We start from the raw sequence: 12,378 nt of genomic DNA on the forward strand, positions 1-12,378 counted from the left end.
GAAAGAGGATTTTGGTACCATCAAGAATAGACAAGGTAAGGATCGGTTTCCTCTTATGTTTTGCACACATATGTCGCTTTCTCAACCCAAAAATTAGAGTCAAACCTCATTGAACTTGAAGCCGATTAGTGGAGGGAGCTCATCCTCCATATTTTCAATCACCACATATATCTTTGCATTACCTTAGTTTTTGTTTTACTTCATAAGTGAAATGAAGGGGTTTTAATCCAAAAACCCTAAAAGTCGAGTGGTTTAAGATCAAGTGATGCTTTAGAAATCCACACACACACTAAAGAACATGAGATAGGGTTTTTAGTTACTCTTTCTAATATAGTATGTTTGGATTAACAGCTTGTTAGCATTTCTTTACGCGGATTTTTGTAAGTATACACTCAACTTACTCTTGGTTAATGATTGTATATATTTGTGTAAATCCTTTCATTATTTTGAGTACTTTGTTTGCTATCTCTTGATTGTTTGTTTGAACATGCTGATATGATCTTGAGTAAATCTATGGAAGGAATTATATGCTTCGGATTTGTGATGAAAATGTCATGAAATACTCTCATAAGTTTCGATTTTTACTTGTTTAAGGTTGATGGTTTATGCAACATGATATTTTGGTTTGAACATGTCTTGGAAGTTTCGGACCTTGGTCAAAAGCCTATGATTTCATGTTTTGTTTCACTATGTCTTGATTTCTATATTATGTGCTTGAAGTTTGGAACATGTTTAGGTGATGAATCTTCATGTTTTGTTTGACTATGTCTTGATTTCTATATTATGTGCTTGAGGTTTTGAACATGTTTAAGTGGTGAATCTTCATGTTTTTGTGCCTATGAGTTTCGGTCTAAGCAAGTTCTCATGGTTCCATGTATGTGTTTTGATATCTCATATTTTTTGTGTTATCATGCTATGAAATGAGCATGTTATGCTTGGTTATTTTATGCACGACATTTCACTTGTCATATGTCAAGTGTAAGTACGCATGTTATAAGTCTCATGTCACATGCATTTGGGGAAAATTGTTTTCAAAGAAAGTGGTTTTTTTTTTTAAAAAAAATAGTGTTTTCAAAGAAAAGAGTTTAAAAGTTTTATCACGACCCCAAGTGCTAGGGCGGGGGAATGTCCTAGTGAAACTCCTCTGTCTACTCTGGAGTGTTTAAGAATAGAGTGGTAACCCTTGGGTCGACAACGTACCGTCAACGAGCCTTGAATGAATTCTTTTCAAAGGATACTGGAGCGAGGAAGCGCCTAATGCTAGTGGGTGCATAAGGCATGTAACCCGATGAAGTAAAGTCGAGTTAATATGAATCTCTGTTTATGATGTACTCATCATGGTGTACTGATCATTGATGGTGTGGTAACTAGTAGGAATACACGGTACTAAGGGGAACCATGTTATGTCTACCCTCTGAATACGAATATGAGCTTATGTGCTAAGGATCACTTGATGCAAATCTTGTGATATCTTTTGATAAGACAAGTTATGATTAACATCACGTGATTAAGAAAAAGTTAAAAAATTTTTCTGAAAAGCTAAAGTCTCTGTTACAAGTCTTTTGAAAATGGTCAAGTGCACAAGTCAAGTTCTGGTAAAAGGCATAGGTCAAGTGCATGTCCATGCACACATTATATGATATACCTTTTGTATGCTTATGTTAACTGTGGTACATTGTGTGATTACTAGTTGAGATTTCTTGAAATTTCATTATGGTAGTTTCCACTACTATTCCCCAACCGGAATGGTAGAAGTTATTACAAATACCCCGGATAACCAGGAAACATGAACCAAGAAGGTTCCTTGATAGAGGACGAGTACACTATTTAGGCTCGACAAGACTATACTACTGATGCATTAATACATACAGCTAAGCTTCTCAGGGAGATCTTAAATAGTATTAGTGAGACCAAGATCGATGCTACGATCTACCAACCCTCTTAGAATCTGAAGTTTTAGTGGAATATGGACCAGCTTTCTACTTATCTAGAGCGAGCCTCAATGGCCTCGGCTGACGCAAAGGTAATGGCCAAGGTATTAGGTTTGATACCGCCCGAGCCTCAGCAATCCCATTGGATCTTTTGGTGTTTGTCTCCCGATGGGACAATGGTTATGAAGAGTATGAGAACTTAAGTCATTTTGTGGAATGTTTGGGATATGATATTAGTATGGTGCCAGGTGCTTTGCAATTGCTTATCGTGTTGCTCTGTTTATCTGACTTTTACTATTTTTTGCTGCTACGTTATTGCATACTACTAGTGTACTTAGGTGCATAGCATATTATCTGTCATGTGCGAGGGGTGTGTAACCTTGTGTTATTTGTCTCGGCTTCTCAGTCACCGTCCAATCCCAAGCAAAGGCTGTGGGCGCCACACCCAAGTACTAGTCTCAAATGCTTTTCAAATAATGCTCTTGGAGTTTATCACTATGTCATCAATAAATACAACCACAAACTTATCAAAGAAATTGTGAAATACTTTGTTCATCAAATCCACGAATACAGCTTGAACATTGGTCAGGCCAAAAGGCATGACTAGAAATTCATAATGACCATATCTGGTCCTAACAGCTATCTTGGGTACATCCCTTGCCTTGATCTTTAGTTGATGATACCTCGACCGAAGATCAATCTTAGAAAATACCTGAGCACCCTGAAGTTGATCAAATAAATCATGTATGTGGGGTAGCTGATATTTATTCTTTATGGTTATCTAGTTAAGTTCCCTATAGTCAATGCACATCCTCATAGTCCCATTCTTCTTTTTCATAAATAAAAGTAGAGCTCCCCATGGTGACACACTGGGCCTGATAAAACTCTTGTCTAATAGGTCCTAACTATTCTTTGAGTTTTGTGAGCTCGGATGTGCCATTCGATAAGGAGCCTTAGAAAGAGGTGTCGTGCCTGGAACTAAGTCAATGATAAACTCCACTTCTCACTCGGGTGGTAGTCCAGACAAGTCTTAATGGATACCTTCGAGACCTCTTCCAGCTTCAAATATTTTTTTGGTGCATCTACCACAGAAGCTAAGAATCCCCGACAACCATCATGCAATAACTTTCCAACCTGAATAGCAGATATATCTGGTGAAAGCGAACGCACTTTCGATCCTGCAAACTGAAATTCACCTCCCTCAGGGGGCTAAATACCACCTCCTTTCTAAAACACTGAATACTGGCGTAGTAGGAAGCTAGCCAATCCATTCCCAATATTACATCGAACCCAACCATGTGGAATACTATTAGGTCAGCTGGCATTACTCTCCTTTCAATGGATATTGGTCACCATGGAGAATCATGTTACATGTTACTGAATTCCCCCATTTGGGTTGAGACTGCTAATTTTTAACTAAACTTTTCAGCTTCTAAATTGCAGAACTTAGCATAGTCCATAGAAATAAATGAATTGGTAGCTCTAGAATCAAACCAACTACTAGTGCTATTGGAAAATAGGGGGAGGTATCTATGATTACATTTGGTATAATCCGTTGAATCAATTGAGCGTAGCCTAGTATTAGACAAAATGTTAACTTCACGGAACTGAGAGAGGCAATACCTGTGATCATGTCATTTCTGCCCCCGGCCTCTCTAGATGTTAGTGCAAAGACTCGAGCCGGCACAATCCCGTGCTGGTTGTTGGCTCACGCTATCACTTCAGTCCTCTGTGGTGATGGTTTGATGGTGTAACACCCAGCCTAAAAACCCCCTTAAGACTTGACCATTAGCTCCCTTAATCTTAGTTAGTGATAGACTGAAACTATTGTTGGGGATTTTTTTTTTCTTTTTAGCATGAGAATCACATTTTTTTTATTTTAGTTAGAATTATTGGAAGGGTTCTAGTATTATATTATATTTTAGATTAATTTTCTACAAGCCAATTGTGACGCCCTGACTCCCACGTATTAAAACATGGGAATCGTGACGTCAAGATGATGACAACACGAATCACGCATCCCAACGATATGTGCTCAAATATGTGCAACATGCAAAAGTGCACAATAAAAATCACAACGGATAATATAAATAAGTCAACTAAGTACCAGAAGTTTAAATACAAATATTCAAAACAAATTACCTTTAAAAAGTTATACAGTCATCCTAAAATATATTACAAAGGCAAATACATAAATAATTGATAAAACAAATCGCAATATACGGGAGCAATCCCAGATCACTCCTCCAACGGAGCCAAGCTAAGACTCGTCATCCACATCTGCATCAAAAGCTGCGATACCATAAAATGGTACACAATGTAAGTAATAATCCAAATAACTCTCGGGATAAAAACGCATTAATGCAACCAACAAATAGATCTCAAAACCTCATTTTTCCCGAAAATGATTATTTTCCAACACACGCCAAAATCTCAATTTGGCCCAAAAATCTAATCCGTCATTTTCGCAGAAAATGATTCACATAAAAATCAACCATTTATCGAACACTGTAGGCGGGAATTGCAGGCTGGACTATACCACCATCACTGCTTACCACCATCCCTATCGCATGCACTGTAGGTGAGATTCACAGGCAGGACACAACCACCATCCCTGCTTACCATTATCCCTACCGCATGCACCGTAGGTGGGAATCACAGGCGGGACTCTACCACCATCCCTACAGTTCCTTTCCACGCAATGAATACTTATCACACACAATGAATACTTATCAGAGCACTGTAAGCGGGAATCACAGGAGGGACTATACCACCATCCCTGCTTACCACCATCCCTACCGCGTGCACCGTAGGTGAGAATCACAGGCGGGACACAACCACCATCCCTACCGCATGCACCGTTGGCGGGAATCACAGGCGGGACTTTACTACCATCCCTGCTTACCACCATCCCTACAGTCTCTTTTCTTTTTTCTCAAACCAGTCAATCCAATCGTTTTAAACACACTCAGAATCATTTCACATGAAAATCTAATTTTCAAACAAACACATAAAAACCCAGTTTTCAATAAATACATGAACATAAATGTATGTACACGAAAACCCAGTTTCATTTACAAACATGATCATGCGTGCAATATGCCATGTACATGAACAACGCCATAACAACAACCAACAATGCAAACCAAACACACAACAACTCCATCCACAATCCATCCGACCCCCGAACTCCTTGGGCTTAGTCCGACATAACCAACCAGTTCACAGATAAAATAAATTAGTGCAAAAATACATTTAAATCACAAAATTTCTTTGGAAAAATACTTACAGTGCTATATAATGATTTTTGAAGGATCACGGAGGTGCAAAAGGTGGCGACACAGTAACTTAACAGTGTAAAATATATTTTGGCCGTAGATCTCAAAAACCCACTTTTGAATGGAGATAAACTAAGACCCAAAATTGATAGGGTAGGGCTTAGGGATGTCGGTGAAGCTAGTGGTGGCGGTAGTTTGCTGTGGGTGGTGGCATAGGAGGTGGTTTTAGGCCAAAAATGTCCAAAACAGAAATGGAGATAGATAGGCTTCACCGGTGGTAGATCGGAGCTGGGAATGGGTGCATTGGGTTGCTATGAGGTCGAGGATGAAGTGGTGAAGAGATGGTGGCCGGAGGTGGCGCGACGGCGGCGCTGGAGCTTAAGGTACACCACGGCTTTGAGGAGTTCTTAGTGGCTAACGGCGGCACGAGGGAGGCTGCAACTGGAGGGAAGGGCTCGTCGGAGGGAGGGGAAGCTGGAGTGGTGGGCGGTGCCGACCACGGCGGCGCAGTGGTGGCTGGGCTGGGAGAAGAGAGAAACGGGCGGGGAGAGAGGGGAGAGAGGCCGCGGGGAGAGAGAGAGAGAGAGAGGAGAGAAAAGAAAGAGAAATAGAAAATGAAAAGAAAAGAAAAGGGAAAAAGAAAAATGGAGGGAAAGAAATAAGGTCCAATCCTCACATCTTGGGTCACAAAAATGATCCAACGAAAATGATTTCAAAACAGTATCTCAATTAAAATAATTTAAAAGTATTGATACAATGAAAATACAATAATTAAATCCAATAATCAATTAATTTAAAATAAAGAACAATTTAAATGCATCACAATAATAAATATTAAGAAAACATATCAAATTTAATTTTCACAATTTAAAGATCATAAAATAAACCATTTAAAAATATCCGACAATTTTAAAACAAGAGAATAAAATTTTGAATTAATAAAAATACACTAAAATACATGGTGTTACACCAATAGTGGAATGACACTTAGCATTATTATTGGGCTAAGTATGGATGGATTTAGGTGTGAGCCCAATAGTGTTTTATCTAGGGCCCTCAATCACAAAGATGTGATGGGCTAAGGATAGTTGCCATAAGCCAAGACCCATGAGGATTTAAGAAGCTTAGGCATTTCTTGAAAAAACCTTAGAAATTAGGCCCAAACATGTAGAAGGCATGAAGCCTTTGGGCCTAACTTGGCAATAGTGAAGCCCTTCTGCAACCTTAGAAAGACATGCCATTTTGACCCAACCTTGGTAGATCTTTGAGGCCTTATTTAAGCCCTCAAATCTGGACATAAGGTCCACTAATTGACCCACACCAAAAGCCCACTACCATGAAACTTACACAAATAGTCCAACAAGGAACAAAAACCTTGTCTTCCATTTTTACACTTCTAGTTGAAGCCCACAGACACCATACCATTGGTTTCCCTCAAGCCCAAGAAGTACCCCACACCTCTAAGGTCCCCACTTAACGATAATTAAACTTCTAGCTTGAGTTAAGGGCATTAATCAAGTTATACATGATTAATGACCTGTAAACCATGTTTTAACCTTAATTTTCCTTTTACTTATTTCCCACATTTATTATTCTTAGACTAATTTAGAAGTTTAGACTTGACCCAACACATGTCAACTGAAGCAAAGCCATCCTAACCCACGCCATTTCCAACATATTTTCATTTATAACTTCACCAATCACACATCATCTCATCACTTATGAACCAAACCAAGCATTGGGCGAAATTCCTCCAAGAAACCAAACCAAAGTCCAACCTTTACCCTAGGAAAACTAGTTGGAACCAAACCGAGTGCCCTTAACTTCTTCATGATTTTTCTACTTTTCCTTGAGCCATTCCCACATGCCACCACCCCTGTGCACCAATCCCAAACCTCACCATTACCCTGCCTCTCTCCCCTCACTCCTCCAATGAACCCTATAAATACTCCCTTTCACCTCCTCACTTCCTCACACCACTTCTCAAGCCTTCTCTTGAGTTCTTAAGAGCTTTTCTCCCTTAGTGTGCAAAAGAGTGAAACCGAGTGAGTTGTGAGAGTATTCTTGAAGTGAGTTTTTGGGAGTTCTAAGGGCCACAAATTTTGTAAGTAACCTTGCCCTAATCTTTGTTTAGTATTAGGATATCATATTGGGCTTTAATTTATACCATGGGAATGAATTTTGATTGAGCTTAAATAAGGTTTAGCATGCTAAGTTCAAATCGGGTTAATTGCAAAATTATATTCATGGCTTCCACTTGATGTATTTGAGTAAACATGCATCCATAGAGGTTGAATAGTTGAAATCATACCTAGGCCTTAATGAAATGCAAGCCACGAGTTGGGTGTAATATGCATAGTTGCACTTTGATTCTTAAAATTTTGAGGGCGTAGATGGTTTTGGACATAGAAAATATGGGGTTTGTGAAGTTTGGTAAATTTTGGGGCTAAATTGCAAACAGTAAAAATTTAGGGCCTTAGTAGCAATTTTGAAAAGTTTAGGGGTAGTTTTGTAAATAAAAATTTCTCAACACTTTTAATCATGAACATCTTCCTTAGTGGTTCAAACCCTAACATAGTATAATTTTAATTATAGCCACTTCGATTTTTTAAACTCCGGAAGTTTGTAAGTCGGCCTCTAACTTACATTTTGATAATTTATTTATGATTTATTTATATAACTGTCACATTCATGATATAAATGTGATTTGAGCATGAAACATCATGTTATATGATACATTAAGTATATGACTACTTTCCATTTTCACATGAAGCATACTTACAAACTCATGTCATGAAAGATATTTTTCAAGCATAGCATGAAGACTTAATTTTTGTCATGACTCCAAACGCTAAGATGAAAATTTATCCTAGTAGAATTTCTCTGTCCACTTTAGAGTGAGTAGAAATAAAAATAGAGTGGTAACCCCTGGGTTAACGACGAACAGTCAACGAGTTTCGAATGGGTTCTTCTTAAAGCTGGTGGGTGTATATGTTATGATGTTATGATGTTACAATGATGATAATGTTATATTACCAATGCATTGAGAATGCGTCTGTAGACAACATAATTTCAACATGAGTTGTACTACGGTCACTAGCAGGTACTCACAGTGCATATGCGGAACTATGATGATACCATACATTATGATGTAATATTAATATTAATATGGTTGTTAATGATGCTTAACGATGATGAAATGTTATGCTTTTTAAAGTTGAATTGAAAAATGTTGTATGTAAGAAAATGTGCATCGAAGTTTTTCTGAAAAAAGTTGAGTAATCTGTATGGGGACAAATACTGATTTTCTGCATAGCATGCATTTCATATTTATCATTTATCATGCATAATTTATCTTTGTGCACGTTGGTTGTTTAAGTTGTTGAGATTTCAAGTAAATCTCACACTTTGTGGAACCACTATCATTCCACTCGGGATTATAGAAGTTGTATCAGGACCAGATGAGGACGAATAGGATGGACTAGTGGATCCGATTGATTGAAGAGGAGCTGGACTTCGGTTCAAGATTATATCTTATTTTGATGTTCATAACTCTAACCCTTTATACTTTAGAGCATATAAAGGAGTTGATCTAATCATGGAGACTTATTATTTCAAGTATTTTGTATTGAGGATATGCTATCTTATCATTTGAATTCATGATGAATATTAATGCTATTGGGATGTTTTAGTTCATTATGACATAAGTTATATTTAGTCACCCTTATTTCGCTGCGATTATTGTGTTAGTTGCATTCTAGGATGCATTGTATATTAACTGTCATGAACAGAGGTATGTAACCTTTCCCGATGCTCTAAGTCTACATTCTATCCCAAGCGAAGGTTGGGGTGTCACAAACGGTCTTGTTGCTATCCAACTACAACGGGCAATCTTTGATGTAGTGTCCCATCTTGCCACATTGGAAACATAGTCCTGTCTCTTTCCTGCACTCCCTTGGGTGCACTTGGTTGATCTTATAATTTTGTTGGTTGCTCTGGACCTGTCTCTGGTTGGAGCTAGTGCCTTTATTACTCCTTTTCCACAGGCCTTGGTCCATGCCAGAGTAAGACCCCTGTGGCATAGCCCTATTCTTTTGAGGCTTAGCAGAATCATAGTGGCCTTATCCACTAACTCTGAGAAACTCTGGATCTAAAGGGCCATCATTCATTCATGTGTCAAATTGTTCAGCCCCTCATCAAACTTCCAAGTCTTCCTCTCCTCATGATGGATCAGGTATGAGGCAAAGCGTGACAACTCGACAAATCTGGCTGCGTACTGGAGTGCTGTCACAATCAGGGCACTAAGTTGGTGAACTTCCTAGACCTAGTATCTTTGACCAATCTTGGAAAGAAGAGGTTAAAGAGAATCCGTTCCATGTGGGGCCCACTAACGACAACCATCCCATCAGCTTCCCTAATGGTTCTCTCTAATATCCACCATCTCTTAGCTTCCTAGTTATCTTGAAGACAGAGTACAGTACCTTCTGCTCATCAATGCAATTCAAGATGCGAAGTATTTCTTCGATCTCCTAGATCCAATCCTCTGCTAGGGTCAGGTCACCTCGACCATTAAAAGTGAGAGGGCTCATCCAATGAAATTGCTCCATGGTGCAGTCGCCCTCATCATTTGCTGCGTTCAAGTCTACAAGATTCCGTACACGGCGACGAGGCCTTCCTAGGAAACTTATACTTGGTTAAACATTTCAAGGGAGTACTCATAAAATTTAGATGCATTATAGCTACCAAAAAAATATGTGCCACAAATCAAAATGCCACAAATATCCTACACCATCTTAAAGTAAGCACACTCCAAAAAACAAAAAAAAAAAAAAAAAAACTTAATCCCACTAAGTCATGTCCAAGACTTAGTAATCCATGCCGTTCGATTGACTACGTAGTAAAGTTCACAATATCCGAGACTTTCAATCATATCCAGAATCGTTTCTTACCATCAGTTATCTTAAACTTGAATCGAGACAACTGACGTACTTTTCCAAAATCTAAACCTTAATTCGCATCTAAAAGCTCAAACGAAATCAGTTCCTAAAATCTAAAAATCTAAAACCTCAAATTTCATAGGGCACATTCCCTAAAGCCTACAGATTTTGAAACCTTAAATATCAATAGAATTATTTCTCGAAGTCCACAAAATTTCCAACATCAAATCTGAAAATTGTTCCCTAAGATATATATGTTAACAGTTCCACTTACTGTAACGCCCCATAACCAGAGGGTCAAGGAGTTACTTCCTGTCACCTAGAAAATTATCTCAACAATACAAATATAATCTTCAAAGACTCCATAAGCATAACTTCATCTATTTCCAAAGACTGCATAAACATAAATTCATCTTTCCACCAAATATATATATTTATTCCTCTACAAGGTCATCAATGACATAATCCAACAAATAAATCAACAACTTCTCAAAGTCTTAATAAACCAAATCAATAGAATAAATCAATAACATCCCAATAAACCAAATCAACTGAATAAATGAAATCTATTGAATAAGAGTCTCCTGTAATCATAGTACTTACCCCTACACTAAACAATCTTGTCTCTGCTTCTTATTCTCAATCCTCAGATGAAACATTCACATCATCTGAAAATATTGTAGAGAAAATGGGAGAGTTATTAATAACTCAAAAAGCAAAGAACATATAACAGTATGTCAACATGAGCCCTTTATAGAGTGCATAATGCAGAAAAAACTATCCTTAGTTTCGTAATGTAAAACAAAACATGTTATCAAAATAACAGAGTAACTGCTTCAAACAAAAATGTTGGTACCAACACAATAACAGAATAAAAAATATCAAATCAGAATTAGATCATTTTTACATAATCGAAATAGATTCAGAGCATCTTCACATAGCCATTCACAAATTTTCAAATTTCATATTCGCTCATTTTGCACAGTTCAGAAACAAAATGCCAAAATTTTGCTCATGTCTACACTAATCATCACAAAAAATACTTTTCTCTTTTTATATAGATTTCAAGAGTAATGTAGATAAAATAATCGAGGTTATTTCAAGTTTCTTTTTATAGCAAAACTTGCATATTTTTCATAAATCAACTTTAGTCAATTTCTTTTATGCAAAATCTAGTATAGGAGTTCCGTTTACCTGACTCTTCTATCGTATTCTCTGCATTTTGAGACGTTATATTAGCTGTGTCACGGTAACCAAAATTATTTATTCATACATTAACGACCCACACCGACATATAAACTTAACTACTAAAGGTACCACCATCCTAATAATAGATGTGGTGCCCCTAGCCCCCTCTTGAGATTTGGCAGAAGCTGAAATGCCGAGACATACAACACAACATTACATACCCCTCATACATGACAGATAAGATGCAATGCACCTAATGATAACTAGCAGTATGTAGTATGTCACAGTGGAAAGTCAGCTTAGGTCAAATAATAGAACAATAATCATGGTACCGAAGAACATAAAATCCTAATATTTCATATTTCATAAGAGAAATCAAAAGTAGTAAATGTTTCCAAAAGGAACTCCCAAAATATGGGACCAATACATCCAATTATCAAAAGAGTCATTCCCCAAAAGTCTTATGAGTCAGAACCAAGGTCGTCCTCAAGTAAACTTAAGAACACTCCCCTACTCTTCCGGGGGTCCCAATCCAGCAAACCTAACTCAGCAACAACTTCCTTAGCTTCCTGAGAAGAATTTCGTGCTTTCTCCAGATACCTCGACATGAAATTCATATCATTCTTAAATCTCAAAATCCTCTTAGGATCCAAGGATGAAATCCCAACATTGGAGTCGTTGAGGTTTGATAGAATTTTCTTGAGCCGCTGAGGCATAAACTTAAGCAATTCTAGAGTGGATTGATGACGAGCCTCTATTGTGAACCCATACTCCACTACCTCACAAATTATGTTCATGTCTAAGGGTCTTGCGTACCTGGCATAGCTTCTACCATTCCAAATAGACGAATGATAGTGGAAATTACAACAGTAAGATTTTGAGAAATCTTAGTAGGTAAACAAATAAAATATAACATATATCGTAAACATATGTAAGCAAATTTAACAATGAATCCATTGACATGAGACTTTACTTATGCATTTGACTTATCAAAGAGACATCATGTAAATCATGACTTTCATAACCTTTTCTTTCATAAAACAT

Source organism: Juglans microcarpa x Juglans regia, chromosome 4D (assembly GCF_004785595.1).
Source record: "Juglans microcarpa x Juglans regia isolate MS1-56 chromosome 4D, Jm3101_v1.0, whole genome shotgun sequence".
In the NCBI taxonomy this organism is placed as follows: Eukaryota; Viridiplantae; Streptophyta; class Magnoliopsida; order Fagales; family Juglandaceae; genus Juglans; species Juglans microcarpa x Juglans regia.